The following is a 22,840-nucleotide window of genomic DNA, read 5'->3' on the forward strand; positions in this document are numbered from 1 at the left end:
GTCAAAGCTTATCAATGTGTTATTGCCACAGGCGCTTGTTTGGTATAAAAAATAAAACTAATAAGTACTCCCTCTCTACAAAACAAGTGCCTGTGGTTATTGCCTCAGGAAAAGTAGTAGGGGCATATATGCCCAATCCAATTACATCTTTCAATTGTTCTATATAGTCATAGCATGTACATGTAGGATCTAACAACACTCCATTAGATACTTTCTATTCAGAGAACCTCTGCAGAAGCCTCCCTTTAAATAATGCTTTCAAAATCATGATAAAGTGTTTCATTAAGTATTAAGTTGTGTTTTGGGTGGATGCCAATTCTAAAAGGTGACCAAAGGCACAAAATGAACAGATCTGTGCATTCTGATAAACTTCAAGAAACTGGCCAGGATCAAACTCATAACCACCCACACTCGTGGATAGCTCGCTAGGAACCACACACCAGAGGCTTTTCATTCTTTATCCTTTCAGTGCAGAATTTTCAGTTGTCATTATGTTTTCTCGGGTGTCGTGGATTTATTTCTCCAAAGTTACAATTAACACTTTTAGCATTTGATGTTTACCTTTTAATAGTATTTTTGGCCAAAAAAAAAACATGTATATCCTTTTTCCTTTAGTAAAACCAATTGACTTGTAACTGTAAATTTTAGACCTTTTGATCTGTGTGAAGGACTGGTGTATTTTGACAGCTATCCTTCTGTTCAACAAGAAAATGTGAATAATTCTGTTGAACCTTATGAAGTTTTTTCTGACACAATTGTAGCTTTTAAATGATTTTGTCTGAAAGAGTAGTAGGGCTTTTAAGCAAAGTTTTAGTAGTCTATCATAAAGTTTCTTTAAATACATGTAGTAAGAGTGGTTGATTTAAAATTATTTTTGTCAATCACCTTAGAGGATGACTATTAATGATTCATCATACTTACATTGTATGTTTAAATATTAATCCTGCATCTGCAGTGTTTATTTAACAAAGTACAAAGTTTAATAAAAAGCCATTAGTATTGATTAAGTAGAGTTTTTATCTTTTTTTTTTAAAGCAAATTGACACATCTTTGCTTTTACTCATTATGTTCAGGTTGCCTCTGTGGTTTTTTTATCAAAGAAGTCAAATTTACCCAATCATGCAAAAAGCCTGATAATCAAGTAGCACTCCAGATAAGAATCATGCAAAATGTGATTCATGGTTGGGAAGCCTACCATATATATTTTAAATTTTGATATTTTGTTTAAAATGTTATAGTGAACAGGTAGTATTATGTAACTCTTGTGTTAAGGAGATAAGAATATTATTAGATAGACTGAAATTGTTGAGGTCAAAATTAAGGGAGATAACTCTGTGAACAACATGGAAATACAATAGAAATTGCTGGATTTTTTACATGATCTATTTCTTGTGAACAGACATTGAATGATTATACCTTTCATCATGAAGACACATAATGCTACTTTATAACAAAAATAAATATGTGTATTAAATATACAGTTTTGCAACATAATTTGCATTTTCTACTTACTTTCAATACTAGCAATACCCAATTCTCTGACTGAACATATCAGCCAATGATACCTATTAATCGAGCCAGTGTTGGTTGAAGCCTGTTTTCTTGCAATGAATTTTAGTTAAGTGGAAAAAGTAAATGATGTAGGAATTCATTTTATGAATAGTTAAAACTTTTGTCTGTCAGTCAGACCCTTCAACAGATTTTTTAAGTTATTTATAGTACTGAAGTCTACATTTGTACTTGTAAATTAAGACAGATATTATTGTCTTAAACCAAATTTACTTCTCCTTAATAAATAGATGAAATTAAGTAGAAAGAACTTAACCATTTATACATGTACATGCATCTGGATGTCTACGTGCACACTACACATGTTGCTACTGGGGTATTTGTAATTTCACTGAAATCATTTCTTATTACAAGAATGTAAATGGTGCATATGTCAAAGAGACAATAACTCCACCAGGACGAAAAAATAAATGTCATCTGAAGGCCACCCATGGGTTTTACCATTATTTGAAAAGTAACAAGAAATTTAAATTCTACTTCAACCCCACTGAAAGTGTCAATTCAACTGAAACCAAACTTGTTATCATGTATCTGAATTACGTATATAAATGTTTAGATGATGTATATTTTCATGTAATTTAACTTCAGTTTCAGAGTTTGAAGCCTGAACACCGTTGTATGTACCTATTGCTGCAAGATGTTCATTATCTACACATGTTGATTATAAAGTCCTTTGTTGATGCTTCTTCAGTGAAAACATTCCAGAGAGGCAAATTGGTGACACATGCACCCTTCCCAAGTGGCAAACTTGTATGGTAAGAAAATAAATTATTGCTGAAAAGACAGGGTTTGGGAAAGCAGGGACCATAAGGAACAGATCACTATTATTTTTATTTCCTGTCACCCATAAGTTAAAAAAAATAAGCAGGGCAAAAAATATTTTTTTTTACTGTATAGGTATTTTCAATTCAATTATTTTTTTCTGAGCAATTTTTACCTTTATTTCAACCAAATGAAAAGGAGATAATCCAAAACTGTTTGCACATCAAAACACTAGAAAGAATTTAAGCCTCACTGTTCCCAAACACTTAATTTTTCCGTGAAGTTATGTGAAAATAAAAAAAATAAATACATGTCATGTATGTCAAATGCACACCACCTGTAAAGCTACTGGGGTATTTTTTTAATTCACTGAAATAATTTCTTTCTTGAAAAATACATGGTGCTGAATGATAGCAGACTTTTCAGGATTTTTTCTGCATTGCAGGACTAACAGTGATAAGTTAAGGACTTTTGGAGATCACAAAACACTGAAAATGAAATTGAATTGACGATAATAATGCAACAGACTTTTTGTGATCTGATATCCAGTCACAAATTTCTGGCACCAGACTTTTTGTGAGTTATCAATGACCATCCTAGGCTATTTAGGACTTAAAAAAGTTTCTTTTAATAAACTTTTTGCAAAAACTTCCATGAAAATTAACAAACCGGTATTTTTTTTTTCTAAACGTGGAAACAGACATCTGAGGCACAAATACATGTTCACTGTCCAGGGATTCTAGTCTGCGTCACAGCTGGGTTGGAAGTAGAAAAAGATCAAATGGGTCAAGATGTTACAGACCAAAACAAGATCAATATGAAATGAATGGTAGGTATAAATGTAACTGTAATCAATTTATAATTATTTTGCCCACAGTCACTTATGAGCTGTACTATCAGTTATCTGGAATAACTTGTAAATTTTAAATTTATCTCTATTTAATATGTGAAAAACTGCATTATAAATTCAGTTAAGTTATTCTTGGTGTAATTGAAAAGGCTACCAACTTTGCTGTACATTGTTTCAAATTTATTTTGATATCATAAAAACATAAAAATAATAAGTGATTCATTTCCACTTCTGTCAAAAAGTCTTTATGAATGTATTACCCTATCTTGATATGGGGCAGTAACGTGCTTATACAAGAATGTAGCAGGTACAAAAGAATAAGTGCAAGTGGCTAAGCACAAGTTTAAACTCCTTGAAAAACTGGAAAAAAAACTATTAGAAAACCAAGAAGAGAAACTATGCAGTTTAAAACTTTAAAACTTTAGACTTGAAAATTATTTTACAATCATGAGGTCCTCTGAGGAAGAGATGAGTTATTTGATTGCACAGATTACAAATTAAGAGAGTTTGGTATCAGGGTGTTCCAAGACTATTCCTTAGGTATATATCCTCTGAGATTGATGATGAAAAACATTTTCTTTTCTAATGTACCATTGCTCCTGCTCTAAGTATATCCATGCAAAACACAATTCTTAATTGCAATAGATAATACCAGGATCAAAAGTTATTATGGATTTTAAACAGTGAAAATGTGGAAATTTTAGCCCCTACTTATAATTTGATGATAGAGATTAAATATAAAAAGTTTCTTTGTCATTATTTCCATTCACTATAGACACTTGTTTGCTGCATTATCTAACTTTGATACTCATTGAACTTTAAAGTAATGACAATCTTTCAAAAGAGATATGTTTTCTTCACTCCATGATATAATCGATTCAAAAGGGAGAACATTTGACAAATTGTACTTGTTGTTGAGACGAAACATACATGTACATTGTTTCTACAGTTTTATTTGAAATAATCACATAAAATCCATAACTGATCACTGTTAGTCTGGAAAAGCAAAAAAAATCTTGTAAAGTCTGTTAACATTATGTACCGGGAAATATAAGGGAGTTTAAATTCTGTATTTCAAACTCACTGAAAACTTGAATTGAAACCAAATTTGTTCTGTAGTACCTCATGTGTATTAATGTTTGGCTGATGTAAATTTTCATGTAATTTAACTTCCATTTCACAGTTGAAGCCTGGACACTGTTGTATGGTCATGTGTGTATGTACCTATTGCTGCACGAAGTTCTGTTGGAAGCAACCTTTGAAGTAATACTTCTAGTGAACACATGCAGGAGAGGCTTATTAATTAATCATGATGACAGAATTATTAAATAATTTCTGTTCTCAAGTGGCAAGCACTTATGGTAAGAATAAATAATATACTTTTTAACTCATCTGACTCAATGAGCCACATGCACTATTGCCATCACAATGTGTACTTGTCATCACCCATAAACTTTTTATCTTTTCCTCTGAAACTGCTTAACAATTTGTAACCAAGCTTGGCTTGAATGTTCTGTCAGGTATCCTTAATAATCCATGTTTGGGGATTTTTGATCTTGTAAAAACGTGGTTGCCTTTACTAAACATCGACCATAGGGTCAAATTGCAGAGTTTTGGAAAACAGTTTGGTTTAGCTAAAATCTGACAGGAAGTGAAATCGCTTAGCTGAAATTTTCACAAAGATACAGTTTGAATTGTGGGTCCTGAAATGGATTTTGTTCCTGAATTTCAAATTTCCAATGTTGAAAGTCTTCTCCGACACTACTGGATGGATTGTTATTAAACTTGAAATGAATATTCCTTATGGTATTCTTAACAATCTTTATTTGGGATTTTTAATCCAGCAAACAATAGGGTCACTGTTACTAAAAACAGACCACGAGGGAAAATTAAAGATTTTGGAAATACCTTGAAAACCAGAGGGTTTTAAACATGTAGCTATAATCCGATTAATGGTAAGGTGGATCTATTCCAAAATTTTCCATAGGATCTGTTGACTGATATTAGAGTTATTGACCCTTTACCGGTAAATGGAATTTTTGTCAATTTTTTAAATATCTCAATATCTCTAACAAGGAGTTGTCCTAAAAAATTCTGATTCAAGAAGACTTTGTAGGACTTCTAAGAAGGATCATTTTATTAACTGAAAGTTTTTATCTCATAAAGTTTTCAGGATATTGGCTGAAAACTGCTAATGGGCAAGTATTCTTTCTTAATTTTGATTCCTAAAGACTTTTGTAGACATTTCAGCAATTGAAAGGTCTTTTCTGTCAATCCAAGTTTTCAAGATATTGGCTGAAAACTGTAAAAGAACATAATTTTGTACCTATCAAGGTCAAAAACTTTAACAAGGAGTTATCTGACAACTTCGTTTCAATTAAGACTTTTGTAGGACTTATAATAGGAATCAGTTTGGTAATTGAAAACCTAACGCTTTTAGAGTTACATGTGAGAAAAACTTCCATCTACAATTGCCTTCTATTTGTAGAATAAACTCAGCATCATGAACTTTTTGATGCGTATTGCATAAAAGGTAGGGATTGGGAAAGCAGGGACCAGGGGACCAGGGCTCTATAATTCCTTTATTCCTTCTCACCCATAAAACGAGACCATAATAAGATAGAAGACAGTTTAAACTGTTTCATTCTATAAAAAGTAGGGTCTGTTGGTAGTCATTTTCATATCATTTTGTATTTTTTGCATCAGTTCCAACTTAAACGAAATCAAGGGGAGATAATCCAAAGTCATTTACATGTGAAAACCCTTTAAGCCCAACTCCTTTTAAAACTCTCAATCTTTATTGATGACATTAGGTAAGAGATCTTTGTTATATTATTGATACATATGTGTCTAGATGGATGCTACATTTGTTGCTATTGGGTAATTTGCAATTTCACTGAAATCAAAAATGGATTAAATTCCACTAGTCCAATCATTCTAGCAAAAACATTTAGTTTTAATCTAAAGAAATTGCAACAAAAGATATTTAAGTTTTAAGGTATAACATTATGGCCAAAGTAAGCATTACAATTGGAAAGGGGAAATAACTCTGTCAAAAATAAAATTAGATACAAAATCATAATCTTGCTTTATCTGATAATTAAAATATGGTTATAATAGACATTTAAACATTGACTAGAGGATCCTCGACAAATTCAAAGGAGTTTCATATCATTTACCAAACGATATCTTAGATATAGAAACCAAATAGTCTATTTTTCAAGACAATTATGTAGAATTCCAATTTTTATGAAAATGATGAAGTGAATATCCTACTTTTTGTGGTTAAAAGATTCTTTTAACAAAGGCAAAACTGTTGATAATTGGCTTGCAGAAATAAACGATACAAATTATTTTCAAATTGAGGTAGTGCCTGAAAAAAGCATTTTCTTTAATTAAAAATTTCTGAAAAATTTAAATACACCTTTCCTAATTCAAAATGTTACATATCATTAGTAGGATGTTATGGGAGAGAATTAATAAGGAAAAAACTTCCATCTAAGTATCATACTTGACGTGAAATTGATAAAAGAAGGGGAAAAAATGACCAAAAAAAAAACCCATAATTTTATGGAGTTATCTCCCCTTTCCATTGTTAATTTCCAATGCATATATGGAGGTTTTCCCATATTAGATATTGCTAGACATTTGTCTATGTGCTTTTGGGTCATAATGCTACATATTTTAATCAAAACATTTTCTGTTGTAATTTGTTAAAGCTGCATTAGCTGCCAAATTTGTTCTGCTTTGATTCTATGAAATAAGTTGGTAGTAATGCATTTTAAGCAATAAATGTCGATAATACCTACAGAACATTGTGAAAACAATGTTCTTTTAATCAGAGAAGATTGATAGCTCTGATATAATTATTTTTCGCCATTACTTCCGAAGATTCCCGACAGGACATTCACCTGGGTTAAAAATACCTTAACCTTTGTAAAAAAAAAAAACAAGGGATACACAAGTAAGCACATTTCTTTGTTCCATTTCATTTCATCTACTTCTTGATTAGTTTTCAAATAAATAATGTCCATATTTGAGCCACATTATATCACAATAGGTAAATTTCAAAATTGCATTATATTGGAACTTTTTTCTTTTATGGCTTGAGTTCTTCGGTCTTCCTTACTGTTGAATAACCACTTTCGCTTTGCAATCAGATTTGTTATTAAAGAAGGGACCCTTACAGCACATGCACAGATTAAGGTCACCAGAAGTCACATGCATACGAATTTATCTAGGTCAATTTTTTGTCATGCACGACAGTGAATATATGTACACCTATTTCATGTATTAAATGCATTTTATTTGTGGACATCAAATAAATTTATACAAGAAAAGTATAATTTAATAGAAATAATTCAAAGTTAAGGTATATTTCAACAGAAATTATTTTTTACGAAAATGACAGCTAATGCAGCTTTAAGTTTAAAATTTACTCAGGCTGGACTTTTCTTCAACCTCATTGAAAGCTTTTATTGTATTTAAAACCAAATTTCCTTACTTATATCTCATGTATATAAATGTTAAGTTTATGTAAATTTTATGTACTTTTACTTCCATTTCAGAGTTTGAAGCTTGGATGTTATTTCATGGTCATGTGTGTATGTACTTATTGCTTCACGGTTGTAATTATCTTCACATGTTCTGTTGGTAAAGTCCTTTGAAGTATACTTCTTCAGTGAACATGTTCAGGAGAGGCAAATTGATCATGCTGAAATAATTATTCTGCTCTCAAGTGGCAAGCTTACATGGTAAGAAATTGCTTAAAACAGATATTTAAAGGAAAGCATGGGCCATGTGGACCAGATTTCTTTAATTCTTGTTCCTCTCATCCACTAGAAGTTGGGGTAAAAAACAAGCTTAGAGCATACTTAAATTGTCAGGTTTTACTTCTGTAAGGCCAAAAAAGTAATAGTCTTGTTTCCTGCTACCAACAAAAAAAATTTGGTAGTACAAAATGGTATAAAGCAACAAAATTAAGTACTGCAGAAGTAGAAAACACACAACTAAGATATAATTTGAGAAAATGAAACCATGGCCAAATTTGCGTCAACTTTTCTTGAATTTGGTATTTAGGGGGCTTTTAGGCTTGACTTGATATTCTGATTACATTTGCCACAGGCACTAGCCTCAGTACCATTCACATTTACAGTTTTTCTGGTCATCATTACTATGCTTATTTGTTGTTAAACATGCCAACTTGCAATTTTCAGGGTCTTCATTAAATACCTTTTAGGGGTCATATTGATTCTAATTTGGTCTCACATTTTTGAAGAATAAAATAACTTTCCCTGTCAGTCATTTTTGTGTATTAAAAACATTTGGAAGATGCAGAATAATATTCCAAACATTTCAGAATTTTAGCTAGTTGTGTATAATTTACTGTTTCTTTCCCCCAATCAAAATTTACCCTGGATGAATAATGGCATTTGTTTATGCATATAAAACTTTTAGAAAATAAAATGGAGACAATCCAAAGTATTTATATGTCAAAACCTCCTCAAGCCAACTCTTCCTAAAACACTCATTTATCAGTTTATTGATAAAATTTAGTAGAAAGAACTAATCCTTATCATTCATACATGTACAGGAAGATGCATACCACATTAGTTTCTACAAGGAAAATAAAATCTACGTCAACTTAACAGAAAATTTTAAGTTGACACTAAATTTGTTATGTATTTCATGTATATAAATGTTTATATAATATACATTTTAATGTAAATTTACTTTCATTTCAGAGTTTGAAGCTTGGATACTGTTGCATGGTCATCTTAATATGTACCTATTGCTTTCAGAAGTTATCTGCACATGTTGTTGATGAAGTCCTTTGTTGATCCAGTGGACACATTCAGGAAAGACAAATTGATCACCCTGTTAGCATTATTGTATTAAATCTGTTCTCAAGTGTCAAGCTTACATAGTAAGTATTGCTTAAAAGAAGAAAGGGATATGGAAAGTAGAAATGTTGGGGACCAGTACTATATAATTCTGTTATCTGTCACCCTATATTACAAGTTGGAAAAAACCTGCTTAAGGAAGGGAAAGTTACTTAAATTGTCAGGTTTTGACTTTTATGGTGGGAGAGTTAATCATAAGTTATTGCCAAAATTTTCTGTGGTAAGGCAATAGCTATTTTAGTTCCCTTCCGGTGACTTTCATTGAAGGGAACCTTAAATCTGTTCTGTACTTTCTTATCATGCCTGCAGGTAAACATTTGATATTTGGTTAATTGCTCTACCATGGTAAGTTATGAACCAACTTTGAATTTTGTATATGTCCATTGAGTTTTTATGAGTTTTGGTCCTTGGGTTTTGGAAATTAGTGCTTACTCAGTTTTCCACACTTTTTTCAAATTATGCATGAAATTACCATTTTGTTTGCTTTAACAAATTTTTCTTCTGGCAAGGGAATTTCTATTGCCATGCAATACACTCAAAATAATTGGCCATTGAATAATATTGAAAATCATCTCCATGTTGATAATTATGCACCTGCAACAAAGTGGTAGGGCATACAGCATCATTCTGTCCACAATTTTGAATGTTTTTTATTTGTTTTAATTTATTGTAGACAGTTTTCAACTTGTATTTTTGCAACTAGGTTGTGTGCCTCAGGTGGTAGAATGGGGTACGCCTCACATACTACATGCTCAGGTTGTCAGGTCATAATAATGAAAAACTGGCAGCAAAACATGGTGGTGCACTGTAAAAAAATATCACGTTCGTCACATGTTAAAGAACCCTGCTGTGGTTTTCTGCAGGAGAAAGAGCCTAGTCTTCACTACAGGAGACTAAATTGCCGGACCCTGCCCACCTCTCCCAGTTTTCAGTGGCAATTATAACATGTTGACCCTATTATCCTTGTGTCCAAACCCCAATTTTCATTTCATCGTCATTTCATGTTCATCGCCCCAGTATAGCTGAAATATTGCTGCTTATGTGTTAAAACAGCAATCAATCTATCATAATTCTGACAGAATAGCCATCATTGGTATAAATAGAACACAGGGTGAATTTCTTTACCTTGTCCAGTTGTTAAACACATGAAGAGATGGAGTGAATTTGAACATTTTAGATGCAGAATAACAAGATTTACAAATTTTGTTCATGAAAATGCCAGACATCCATCCATCCATGTGTCTGTCCGACCATCTGCGTTCTCCACACTTTTTTTTTGTAAATAAGTTTGTTACAAACTCCTACTAAATAAGTTTGTTTTTAGTATTTAGACTTATTATGAAGAGATTGAGTTTGACTTCGGTGACTGTTGAATGATTTTTATGGAAGTTATGGCCCTTGGACTTAGAAAGCTTCAGAAATTACAGTTTTCCACACTATTTTGTTATATTTTTACCAATAAAATATATTTTGTATGTAGTCTTACTATGAGAAGTTACAGATTAAATTTGACTTTGGTTATGCTTGAATGATTTTTACAGAAGTTATTGCCATTGAACAGTGAATTTAGTTTTCCGCTTTTTTTGGTAATGCTTTTACCAATTGATTTTATCTTTTATTTGTAGTCTTACTATGAGAAGTTAAAGATTAAGTTGGAGTATAGTTATGGTTGAATAATTTTTACAGAAGTTACAGCACTTGGACTTAAAAAATGTAGAATTTCTTTTTAAAGCAAATGTTGAAAATATATACCAATGAAAATAAAATAAGATGAAACAACATTGATCTTTGATTGAACTTCTTATTGCATCTTACAAATTTTTTACTTTCAGATTTTTGTCCAGGTCTGTGTAGGACATGATGTAAAGGTTTTTAACCAAATGTGACAAAGCTTCTAGAAGTGAACTTTCCAGAGTTTAATGGTGATATTTGCCAATTCAAGGAGAAATAATCCATAGCAAGGGAAACTATTAAGTCAGTTTCCTGGAATATGCAATGACTATTATGTATTTATCTCAGTCAGGTATTTTTTTTAGCACACATATCTATCCATTTTGTAAATGCATTAGGATTTTCCAATATTGACTTATTGTTTATGTATTAGTATGCTGTATTGTAAGTTCTTTGATTGGTGGCTATGTGTTATTTAGCCATTTTCTTATTTCTCAGAACTGACCATAACCAGCTACATTGTATCCAGTCCCAGAGAATTAGTGAAACCCCTGTATAATCCTAAAACCTGTTTATATAGATATCCCTTAACATCAAAAGACATGCTTTATTTATAAATTCAGATTTTGTTGTTATGCGTTTTTTTAACTGTATATTTATTTCCAATCTTGTCATAAACCAATTTTTGAAGCTGGATTAACCAAGCACTTATCTTTCTCCAACCAATTTTAAAGTCCAATAGAGGTTTTTTTACAGGCAGGTTGCACTGTAGAAAGTTGTTCATTCTTATAATCTTATATTTCTTGGGGTTGGATATAATTTCATATTAAATGTTTTTTATAATGTAAATCTAGTTTTTTTTTTGTTTTTCTTTATATAACATGACAGTTATTACAGTAGAGTAACACATTCTTAATCTAATGTATCCTTGTTCTGGTTTTATTTTGATCTTGAATCATTTCCTGTATCTTTCCATTTTCAAACCAGATTCTGAAAAATAGTCTAAATTTAATTGTTAGGACCTGTGAAAAATGTGCAATATTTGTAGGTTTTTTGTGGGTTTTTTTTGTTCTCTTCAAAATGAATGCCATTATATATGTCCCAGCCAACAAGAAATAAGTTTACATGTCTGAAATTACAATGATTCTTTGAGTAACCTTTTTTACATTTTAGAAGTCCCAAATAAAGCTTTCCCATATTAATGTCAACTATTTACATAATATGATATGAACTATATCAATAAAGTTAACAAGAATCATGTCATGATGACGAAATTTTCACAGTTCAGTTTGTAGTATGTACTTTCAATTTGATAAGTTCAAATTAAGTTTTCACTATTAGTCCACTTATCTTTCTTACCAATTAAGCTCAGTATCAAGTTGTCCTTAGAAATACATATTCAATCTGATAATTAGGTTTCAGTACAAGTTCTCTTTTCATATTAATTGACTCAGTACATGAGTACTTTGACATTAAACAACAAGGAATTTAATAGTAATCTGATAATTGTTAAGATCATAAGGTATTTTATTCTGCTGAAATATGCTTCAAACACCTAATAACTAAGGTAATTATGCTTTCCAGGTTTCATATATCCATGGCTTTATATAGAGGGGGAATACATTATAAGTGGGTTTAAATGCTGTCCAGGATTAACTTCTTGTATGTAATTGGGGGGGGGGGTTACCTAGCACCATAGCTACAACTTTATGTTAAAGTAGTTCTAGGTATGTTATATTATTTGCTACAGGTCAACAGGTGTAATGTATATAAAATTCTATAGTTATTTATCATTTCTGGCCTACATATATTTGTATTGAAACCAGTATCACTCTGTTTCAAATTGCTGTATATTGATTTTGATCAGGTCTTTTCAACATTATACTCCTAAATCTTTTTTTTCCTAAATATATAAGTACATTGTGTTTATGATAGGTTCTGTTTTAAATGAAAATATGGTTAAGGACTTTGTACTTTATAAATATAATTAAAAAAAAAATAAAAATGACCAAGATATTTTTTTGAAATGATTTTTTTTTAGAAAAGTGTATACAGATGTTGAGAGCTGATTAGTTATACAAGAGTGTTCAAATTAAGTGTTCTGCTTTATTTAGCTTTTTTTTGCCTTTTTTCTTTTCTTTTCTTTTTTTTTTTGTTTTGTTTTTTCTTTCAGTTTTGTGCCTTTGACTTAAAAAAAACACTTCACTTTTCATTTCTTCCTGATTTAAATTTTAAAATTTTATTTTCACAAATCTTGTAATTAAAACACTGTATAAATGACTTGATGGTCAGGTTTTGAGTGTAACACTCTACTGGAGTACACTCTACTGGCGTTTGTTTTTGAGCCTTCTATGTTAATTGATGTCCTTTTTGGTTAGGAAGATTATAAAAATTTACTGTAGTGTCAGCTTCTTCCACAAGAGGTAGGACAGTGGTTGATACTTGGAGTGGCAAATCTTTGCATTGGGAAGATCAAGATCAAACTTACATTTGAAAATATAATTAATAAATTATTTTTGACTTTACACAGAACTAAGTCTGGCATATTGAAGCCGTTGATTACGTGATGATTGTTTGTATAAATGCTTTACTTCATTTAATTGCTGCACCTGAACCCCTACTAAACTTGAGTAATCATTAAAGCTTTTAAAAATACAAAAAATAAAAAATAAAAAAATAAATAATAGTAAAAAAATAAATAGCCTAAAAAACAATTCTGAATAAAAAATAATAAAAAGGAAAAACATTAAAAGCTTATAAGACAATTTTTTATTTAACAAAAATATGGAAAAAAACAAAAGAATTAAAGAGAAGTTTGTTTAAAAACTTTTAAGATAGTGCTTTATCTAACAATAGAATAAATAGGGATATAAAATTATAAAACATCAGAATATAATAAAAATTTTAAAAGGAAAAAAACATTCAAAGCTCAAAAAACAATTCCAACAAAATTTTAAAAAAAGGAAAATTTTCAAGACAAAATTTATTTAAAAACTTAGAAGACATTGCTATGTGTAACAAAAATTAAAAAAGGAAAAAAAGATAAAAGCTTAGAAGACAATTCTTTATCTAACAAAAATTTAAAAAAAAAGAAAAAAAATTACGAGAAAATTTATTTAAAAACTTGCTTTATCTAAGAAAACAAAGTGTATGAAGAATAAAAAAGGAAAATAATTAAAAAGCTTAAAACACAATTCTTTATAAAAAAAAATTAATAAATAATAAAAGTTATGAAATGGAAAAAAAAATAAAAGCTCCAAAGGTAATTACTTATATAACATAATTAAAAAATGAAATTTTAAAAAAGACAGAAAAATTTAAAAGGGAAAATTAAAAAAAAAAAAAAATAATAATAATAATAATAATAATAATAAAAATGATAAAAAATTTAAAAAGGAAAAAAAAACAATTAAAATCTTAAAAAGACAATACTTTATCTAACACTATTTAAGAAATTAAAGTAAGAAATAAATAAATAAAAAGATTAGAAGAGAATACCTAATAAAAAAAAATATTTTAAGAAAATAAAAAGAAAAAAATAAGAGCTTAAAAGACAATTCTTTAACTAACAAAAATTAAAAATAAAGAAAAAAAAAGAGAAAAAACTTAAAAGAGAAAGTTAATAATGCAGTTTAAAAAAAAAAAGAAAAAAAGTAAAGAGCTTAAAAGAGTTCTTTATCTAACAAAAATTATTGTCTTGTTTTGAAATTTTTTTAGGTAAGCCTATAAAGTAGACATGCATGGAGCAAGATCACAGGAGAGTGCTTTTCAAAGAAGGCAGGAATCTAGCACCACTTAATCTGCTAGCCCTGCGGTACTGGAAAATCACTTGAGTGGTAGTAATGTACTGGCAACTGAGCCACACCAAACATGCATGCATCCTTTGTTAGGGGCACTGAGGTTAACATCTCAATAGAGTTTCAAACCACTGGCACCTGTGGTTTCAGAGGTTGATCTTGGGAAAATGAAAGTCGGAAGATTGGATAAACAATTTCAATCAGTTTGTTTAATCAAATGGAACCAGAAAGGTATCATTTGTAGAGATTCTTACATACATTATTCTGAAAACTATAATAAAAATCATACGAGTAGGGTAAGGAAAAAAATTTGGGGTCAGTGGGTTAGGAGATACCCCAGGGGGATACTCAGAAATGTTTGACAACAGGCTAAGACTATTGTTTTAAGGCAAAATTTCTTATACCCCCACTCATTAGAGTATTGCAATCACTTTGTTCGTCCATTTGTTGGTTACACTTTTAGTAACAGATTTCTCACCTTCTATAGGATGGAATGCTTAGATATTTGGTATATTGCTTTAGCATGATGACGTGTACCTTATTTCCCCTTTTCAGGTACCTTGCTCGTTTACTTCCTGTTCACCATTCTCAGGTGGTACTTAATGGAAATTTTTGTAACTGATATTTTGGCTTCATTGGAGGGAATGCTTAGATACTTGGTATATTGCTTTAGCATGATGACTTGTACCTTATCTTTCAGGTACCTTGCTCGTTTACTTCCTGTTCACCATTCTCGGGTGGTACTTAATGGAAATTTTTGTAACTGATATTTTGGCTTCATTGGAGGGAATGCTTAGATACTTGGTATTTGTTTTAGCATGATGACGTGTACCTTATCTCCCCTTTTCAGGTACCTTGTTCGTTTACTTCCTGTTTACCATTGTCAGGTGGTACTTAATGGAAATTTTTGTAACTGATATTTTTGCTTAATTTGAGGAAATGCTTAGATATCTGGTATATTGCTTTAGCATGATGACTTGTACCTTATCTTTCAGGTACCTTGGTCATTTACTTCCTGTTTACCTTTCTCAGGTGGTACTGAATGGAAATTTTTGTAATTGATATTTTTGCTTAATTTGAGGAAATGCTTAGGTGTTTGGTATATTACTTTTGCATGATGACCTGTACTGTATCTCCCCTTTTCAGGTTCTCGCTTATCTACTTCCTGTTTACCAAGTAACTAAGTAATTTCAGGGGGTACATAATGAAAATTTTGTAACTGATTTGTCAGCTTTTTTGAGAGGCAATGCTTTGATATTTAGTATATAGTTTCTGCAGAATGACCTGTAATGCATCTCCTCATTTTAGGTTTATCCCTCATCTACTTCCTGATTACCGATCAACTTACTAATTTTGCAGGTACTGCAAGTACATAATACATGTATAAATTTTCATAACAGTTTTCTCAGCTTCTATTAGAGGAAATGCTTAGATATTTGGTATATTGCTTCTGCATGATGACGTGTACTGTGTCTCCCTCTCCCAGCTTTGACTGAAATGGTTGTGTGGCGGTATTCTTAGCATGATGTAGGATGCAACATCTTATTGATTTTGGTATTTTTTGGGTTGTGAAAAAAAAAAAATTTTCGGGTCAGGAAAAAATTATGGTATTTTTGGAGGGTACCTTCATAAATTCGGTGTTTTTGAGGTATGATAGATTTGCAAACTTTGTTGATATTTCAAGCTAAGGATATTTTACTTGGTATTTTTTTTTTAGCATATATTTTTTAAACTGGCAGTTTTGGCTGTATCAATATTTTAAGTTTGGTAATTTTTTAAAAAAATTTTGGTATTTGTTTGGGGTCAACTTCAAAATAATGGTATTTCTTAGGGGTGGATATGGTAAATTATTTAGAGTACCTCCCTGGGCTGAAAACTCCAGGGGATTTTGCCCCCGCTGCTTCAAGGAAGGCGACATTGAACTACCAGAGTATGTACATACGTTAGTCTGTCCAGTCATACTTGTGGACTCGACTCCTCAGAAACTACTCTTTAGATTTGTTCAAATTTTGTAGGATTGTTAGTCACCATATGTAGTTGATTATATTGCCCCCACCCCCCACCCCCATTTTGAATTGACATAATTTACAGTAGTTATGGGACTTAGTTTAATTTATACAAATTTCACTATAGGAACACTTTGTGGATGCAACTCCTTGGTAACCACATTACAGATTTTGTTCAAATTTTGTAGGATTAATAGTCACCGTATGTAGTTAATTAAATTGCTCCCTTTTTTGAATTGACAAAATTTACAGTAGTTATGGAATTTTGTTGAATTTATAGATATTTCACTATAGGAACACTGTGTGGATGCAACTCTCTGGTAACCACGTCACAGATTTTGTTCAAATTTTGTAGGATTGTTAGTCACTTGCCCCCTATATTGAATTCACAAAATTTACAGTAGTTATGGGACTTTGTTGAATTTCATGTAATACATTTTTCACTATAGGAACAATTTGTGGATGCAACTCCTTGGAAAACACTTCACAGATTTTGTTCAAATTTTGTAGGATTGTTAGTCATCATATGTAGTTGGTTATATTGCCCCCCCCCCATTTCAAATTGACAAAATTTACAGTAGTTATGGGACTTTGTTGAATATATGCATATTTCACTATAGAAAAACTTCATGGACTCAACTCCTCAGAAACCACCACGACAGATTTTGTTCAAATTTTGTTGGATTGTTAGTCACCGTATGTAGTTGATCATATTGCCCCGTATTTTGAATTGACAAAAGTTACATAAGTTGTGGGACTTGGTTGAATTTGTACATTCAACACTATATAGACACTTTGTGGAGGCAGTTCCTCAGAAACTGTTGAATGGATTTTGTTCAAATTTTGTGAGATTGTTAGTCACCATATGTAGTTGGTCATATTAACCTGAAATCTTGTTAAGACAAATTTTACAGGCAATATTGGGTGTTTGCACTTCAACTTTTTTTGTGGCAGCTGGGGACATTTTTGTGGCAATCTTGTATTTTTTTAGACCTAGTTAAACAATATGTGAAAAGATTACAGTCAGACTAAATTTGAATTGTTTAAAAAATAAAAGGTGGTAGATAAATATTGATGTTTGAAGGAGTTTGACCACAACTGATTTTAAGCTTATACCTCAAAAGAATTGGAGCTTTTTGGTTCCAATTAAGTGACGTCAGGCAGTGTTAAGTAACCCATTGGTCTGCCACTGCTCATATTTTACCCTGAGATTACTAATAATGTAGTTTTAAGGTCCGATTTGAGTCCGTTGTGGCTGATTTACACCATAGCACTGTTTTACTTCACTATTTTAGAAAAAATGGTACAATTTTCTTTAAGTCGATTGTGGCCAAACTTCTAATATCAAAATTTATTTATCATTTCTCTTTGGTCTTTGGTCTTAGCTCTTTCTCATTCACTTGTTAGGTAAACCTTTTTTAATTGAGCTTTTGGTTGCATTTTGCATCAACTGTCTGTAATATTTTTTAACATTTTGTTTAGCTACTTCAACTCGAATGATTTTTATCATAGAAGGCAGGATTATGTATGTGAAAAATGATACCTTTCTGGGTGCATTTGATCAAATGAATTGGCTACCGTTGTTTATGTAATCATTTGATTTTCATTTGTCTGAGATCAATTCCTCAGAAACCACATGTGCCAATGTTTTGTAACTCTGTTGGGCTGTTGACCTCAGTGCCCCTATGAAGGGAGCATGCATGTTTGATGTGGCTCTGTTGGCTTTATGTTACTGCCTGTCTGATTATCTGGTACATAAGGGCTAGCAGACTAGTGTTGTTAGATTCCTGTCTTCATTTTAAAGCATCTCCTTGTGATCTTGCCTTATGCACATCTACTTTTTAGACACACATAAATTGTTTTCAAGAAGACCCTCTTCCAGAATTTAACCAATTTTACCCCTTTTGATCTTTTGATTATAAAAAAGAAAATAATGCCCCTTTAAACATTCAAACCCTACCTTTATATGTCTAGTTTATTTTCAAGACCCCCTTTCTTGACAAGAAACGTTCTCAATTTTTCCAACATCCCACCGTTTAGATAGGGAATAATCAAAACAATTCTTTGATAAAGTTCAATCCTATATTTTGGATCTTTTTATCGGAAAACGTTTAATGTCCTCTTTTGAAAATCAGGAAACACAATTCAAAGCCCCATCTGTTTATCTATGTTAAGACATCACCTATTGGCAGGAAATTTTCAATGTTCTCAATTTGACACTCCTGTATGTAAATAGGAACGAAAAATCAAGACCCTCTTCCAGATTTTAATCAAATCTTACCCCCTCTTTTGATAATTTTTTTTAATATAAAAAGTTAAATTGCCCCAGTAAAAATCAGAAAACAAAATTCAAAGCCTTCCTTTTATTTAACTAATTTTTTTTCAAAAACCCCCTACCCCCCTCTTTTGGTACCTTAAGAATTCAATACCCCTATCTCCTCCTTTGTAAGTAAATTGTCCTTGTTAATGAAATCTCTTTCTCTTAAAGGAATATTTGAATGAATAAATCTCCATTTCACATCTAGAATTTCTTTTCTTACAAAAATATTGAAAACTAAAAAAAAATATAAAGAATTAAAAAACAATAATAAAAATTAAAAGCTTTTAAAAGTTTTTCATCCAACAAAAATTAAAAAAAAAATTTTTTTAAAAACAAAGGCTTTCAAGTCTGTTTTGTATCTAACATAAAAACAAACAAACAAACAAAAACCCCCAAAACAAAAATAATAAGAATTTAAAAAAAAGTAATAAAAATATAAAAATGTCAAATGCTTTTACAAGATTTTTTTCTAACAAAATTAAAAAAAAAATCCAAGACTTTAAACTCAGTTTTGTGTCTAACAAAAATTAAAAACTAAAAAAAAATAATTAAAAAATAAGATTAAAATAAAAAAAAAAGTAAGATGTAAAAATGTCAGACAAGGGTACCTTAAAATTTCAATACCCCTATCTCCCTTTGTAAGTAAATTTTCCTTGTTAATGAAATCTCTCTCTGATTTTGCTTTTCTTTGACTCTATAATTGCTAAGACATAATTTTAATGGAATATTTGAATAAATTAATCTCCTTTTAACTTCTTGAGCTCTCTTGAAAGATAATTTCTATTCTGATAAAAATATTGAAAACTAAAAAAAAATTAAATAAAAAGTAAAAAAAAAAAAATAATAATAATAATAAAATTAAAAGCTTTTAAAAGTTTTTTATCCAACAAAATGATAAAAATCAAAATCAAAGGCTTTTAAGTCAGTTCTGTATCTAACGAAAAATAAAAACTAACAAAAAAAATAAAAAATAAGAATTAAAAAAAAAAAATTAATAAAAAAATACAGAATCAAATGGTTTTACAAGTTTTTTTTTCTTACAAAATTAAAAAAAAAATCCAAGACTTTAAACTCAGTTTTGTGTCTAACAAAAATTAAAAACTAAAAAAAAAATTTAAAAATGAGATTAAAATAAAAAAAAGTAAGATGTAAAAATGTCAGACAAGGGTGTGGCTTGTTTGTTCATAAATTGGCAGTTTATTTCTGTGGGTTTGTGGGATTTACTTTGATTTTATGGGTTGGGAAGAAATTTTCCATGTTCTCAATTATTTTTTCAACTTTCAACATGTAGAAAGAACAACCAAGATCTTCCTTCCAGAATTTGTTAAAATTTTACTCCAACTTTTTGATCTTTTCATTGTAAAAACAAGTTGAAGCCCCCTTTTAAAAATCAATAAACAAAATTCAAAGGACCCTATTAGTTATTCATTTAATTTTTTTCAAGGCCTATCTCCCTCTAATGGTACCTTAAAATTTCAATACCCCTATCTCCCTTTGTAAGTAAATTTTCCTTGTTAATGAAATCTCTCTCTGTTTTTGCTTTTCTTTGACTCTATAATTGCTAAGACATAATTTTAATGGAATATTTGAATGAATTAATCTCCTTTTAACTTCTTGAGCTCTCTTGAAAGATAATTTCTATTCTGATAAAAATATTGAAAACTAAAAAAAAATTAAATAAAAAGTAAAAAAAAAAAAAAAATAATAATAAAAAAATTAAAAGCTTTTAAAAGTTTTTTATCCAACAAAATGATAAAAATCAAAATCAAAGGCTTTTAAGTCAGTTCTGTATCTAACAAAAACTAAAAACTAAAAAAAAAAAAAAAATAATGATTAAAAAAAAAGATAATAAAAATTAAAAAAAATAAAATGGTTTTACAAGTTTTTTTTTCTACCAAAAAAACAAAAACAAAAAAAAAAAATAATAATAAATAAAAAAAACAAAAAAAATCCAAGACTTAAGTCAGTTTTGTGTCTAACAAAAATTAAAAACCCCAAAAAAATTAAATAAGATTAAAATAAAAAAAAAATAAAAATAAGAAGTACTTTAAAAATGTAAGGCCAGGGTTTGACTTTTTTGTTTATAGATTAGCAGTTTATTTCTGTAAGACTGACTGGTCATTTACCTTGGTTTCATGGGTTTGGGTTAGGTTTGGTTTAAAATTTAACCCCACATTTTGATCTTATAATTGCAAAAACAAGTTAAATCCTTCTTTAAAGACTCAGAAAACAAAATTCAAAGGACCCTATTATTCATTTAGTTTTTTTCAAGACCTATCCCCCTCTATTGGTACCTTAAAATTTTAATACCCCGATCTCCTCATTTGTAAGTAAATTGTCCTTGTTAATGAAATCTCTTTTCTCTGTTTTTATTTGTGACTCTAAAATTGCTTAGACATAATTTTAATGTAATATTTGAATGAATTAATCTCTTTTTCACATTTTGAAATCTTTTAAATGATAATTTGTTTTCTAACAAAAGTATTGAAAACTAAAAAAAAAAAAAATTAAATAAAAAATTAAAAAACAATGATAAAAAATTAAAAGCTTTTAAAAGTTATTTATCCAACAAAAATTTTCAAAAAGAAAAAAAGAAAAAAAAATCAAATAAAAATCAAAGGCTTTCAAGTCAGTTTTGTATCTAACAAAAATTAAAAACTAAGAAAAAAATAAGAATAAAATGATAAAAAAAAAAATAAAAAAAAGATGTACTTTAATAATGTCAGACAAGGGTTTGGCTTGTTTGTTCACAAGTTGGCAGTTTATTTCTGTGGGTTTGTGGGATTTACTTTGATTTTATGGGTTGGGAGGAAATTTTTCATGTTCTCAATTATTTTTTCAACTTTCAACATGTAGAAAGAACAACCAAAATCTTCCTTCCAGAATTTGTTAAAATTTTACTCCAACTTTTTGATCTTTTCATTGTAAAAACAAGTTGAAGCCCCCTTTTAAAAATCAATAAACAAAATTCAAAGGACCCTATTAGTTATTCATTTAACTTTTTTCAAGGCCTATCCCCCTCTAATGGTACCTTAAAATTTCAATACCTGTATCTCCCTTTGTAAGTAAATTTTCCTTGTTGATGAAATCTCTTTCTCTGTTTTTATTTTTCTTTGACTCTATAATTGCTTAGACATAATTTTAATGGAATATTTGAAAGAATTAATCTCCTTTTCCTTTCTTGAACTCTTTTGAAAGATAATTTCTTTTCTAACAAAAATATTGAAAACTAAAAAAAAATTAAATAAAAAGTAAAAAAAAAATAATAATAATAATAAAAAAATTAAAAGCTTTTAAAAGTTTTTTTATCCAACAAAATGATAAAAATCAAAATCAAAGGCTTTTAAGTCAGTTCTGTATCTAACAAAAAAATAAAAACTACCAAAAAAAAATAAAAAATAAGAATTAAAAAAAAAATATTAATAAAAAAATACAGAATCAAATGGTTTTACAAGTTTTTTTTTCTAACAAAATTAAAAAAAAAAAATCCAAGACTTTAAAGTCAGTTTTGTGTCTAACAAAAATTAAAACTAAAAAAAAAAAAATTAAATAAGATTAAAAAAAAAAAAGAAAATGAAGTACTTTAAAAATGTCAGACAAGGGTTTTGGCTTGTTTGTTTATAAATTAGCAGTTTATTTCTGTAGGACCGACTGGTCGTTTTACCTTGGTTTTATGGATTTGGGTTAGGTTGGGTTTGGTATAAAATTTCTATGTTCTCGGTTTTTTTTTATAACATTCCTACATGTCAGAAGAACAATCAAAAGCTTCCTTCCAGAAAATAGTAAAAAAATATTTTACCCCACATTTTGATCTTTTAATTGCATAAACAAGTTTAATCCCTCTTTCAAGAATCGGAAAACAAAATTCAAAGGACCCTATTATTCATTTTTTTTTTTCAAGACTTATCCCCTTCTTGTGATACCTTAAAATTTCATCTGTGTCTCCTCTTTAAATGAATAGT

At 29.8% G+C, this 22,840-nt stretch overlaps 1 long non-coding RNA gene across 1 annotated transcript; it reads left to right on the forward strand.

The window, feature by feature from the left end:
- Window positions 1–3,011: 3,011 nt before the first annotated feature.
- Window positions 3,012–9,711, forward strand: LOC148609796 (uncharacterized). The gene is made up of 4 exons (XR_015914754.1): window positions 3,012–3,160; window positions 4,365–4,542; window positions 7,750–7,935; window positions 8,926–9,711. It is a non-coding gene; the product is annotated as an uncharacterized LOC148609796 (long non-coding RNA).
- Window positions 9,712–22,840: the final 13,129 nt, after the last annotated feature.

This window comes from Perna viridis, chromosome 8 (assembly GCF_037379345.1).
Source record: "Perna viridis isolate PV_CMFRI_1.1 ecotype Kerala chromosome 8, ASM3737934v1, whole genome shotgun sequence".
Classification (NCBI taxonomy): Eukaryota; Metazoa; Mollusca; class Bivalvia; order Mytilida; family Mytilidae; genus Perna; species Perna viridis.